The sequence below is a fragment of the Bison bison genome, unplaced genomic scaffold, assembly GCF_000754665.1.
Source record: "Bison bison bison isolate TAMUID 2011002044 unplaced genomic scaffold, Bison_UMD1.0 scf7180017864518, whole genome shotgun sequence".
NCBI classification, from domain to species: domain Eukaryota; kingdom Metazoa; phylum Chordata; class Mammalia; order Artiodactyla; family Bovidae; genus Bison; species Bison bison.
This window is the reverse complement of record NW_011495071.1, coordinates 19,896,991-19,898,664: the sequence shown is the minus strand read 5'-3', so window position 1 is coordinate 19,898,664 and position 1,674 is coordinate 19,896,991.

Genomic DNA, 1,674 nt, shown 5'->3' with positions numbered 1-1,674 from the left:
AAGGGTTTTCTCTGGAGTGAAGACAGCGAGACCCATAATAACATCCTCTGCCGTACATCTGTGAATCGACAGACAGTACATTAAATACCTTCTATTGGTGTTATTTAATCCCCAGGAGAGCACTAGTGAGGTGGGGATATCTCCATTTTACTGATCACATTGCCTGCAGTTCATAGGACTCAAGGAACTTGGCTGACCAATTGCACTTAGGGAGGGGGAGGCAGATTGGAATCGCAACCATCTAACTCCATGGCATGAGCCTTATTCACCACAGGGACGAGGATTGTAACCACTTAGATAAAAGTTCAGGTCTCCAGATACAATCTTTTTCTGTCCATCAGAAGGCCCACCCCCCTAGTCAAGTCACCTCACTGGTTTCCTATTGACCACTTCCATCTTCCAGTTCTCTTCAGGCCACAGTGATCTTTCCCCAAACCCTAAACCTTTCAATATTTCTTTAATTACCCTTCAGATATATTCTTTGTCATGGGTTAGAAACTATAAATTGGATTCAAAGAATTTTTCTTAAGTCTGCATGATGTATTTGGGGCTATGCTAAGAATTAAAAATAGCTTCACAGCATTATGTTAGTGACTGTCATTAATAGAAATGTATCTCATGGACAGGCTTAATGATGGCACTCTTCCCTGTAAACAAAGATTTGAGGGGGAGTATTTTGCTCATGTAGAGTGGGACCCGTGACCATGTGGGTAAAAACACATTTAGAAGATTTAAATAGTTATCAAACCAGCAACAAGTGTGTTGAAATGAGAACACTTTGATTTGGGGGTTAGGGCAACTTATGTTTTACTTTAAAGATTTTTAACTTTAAGTCTACAGATTTGTTCTACAAACGATCAATACTTGGAGGAAAGAGCTCTGATTTATATCTTTTTCTGTATTTCCAGCAATAACTGAATACACAGTGCACTTTGCTAGATACCAGCTATCAATTAAGTCAAAAACCTTGTGATGATCCTGAAATAGTTTTGAAAGTGTAAAAGCTCTTATGCGCCCCCTAGTGGGGATAAGGTGATATACTATTTTTTTTTTTTTGGAATATTAGAAACACTGAGAATGAAAATGCTTTATTTCATTTCTCTTTATACCTCAAAAATACTTTATACGTTACTGAAAATCTCTCTTCACCTTGGTAGCCCCAGCATGACTTAAGGCCTGTGAATAAAAAGCAGAAAGTGGTATCTTCTTAAAAATATACATTCTTATATTTTTTAATTTAGTTTACCTTTTGTAGTCTTACTCATCTGTCTGCCCCTGCCTCTGCCCTTGTTGTTGTTTAGTCACTCAGTCATGTCGAGCTCTTTTGGGACCCCATGGACTGTAGCCATGGGGTCCCAAAAGCATACTGAAGTGGGTTGCCAGTTCCTCCTCCAGGGGATCTTCCATCCCAGGGACTGAACCCAGGTCTCCTGCTTGGCGGGTGGATTCTTTACCATTGAGCCAGCTGGGAAGCCCACCCACCTCTGCCCTAGGCATTACAAAAAAACCTTTTGTATTAGTTGCAGTAAGCCTATGTCCTGAAAAGAATGAACTCTGAAATCTGACCGAATTAATAATACGCAAATTTCTTTCCCTCTTATGTCACCATCCAATGAAGATATTTGATGAGCAGCCTTCCTTGTGGTGACTCAGAGCTCCTCACATCTTGTAGCT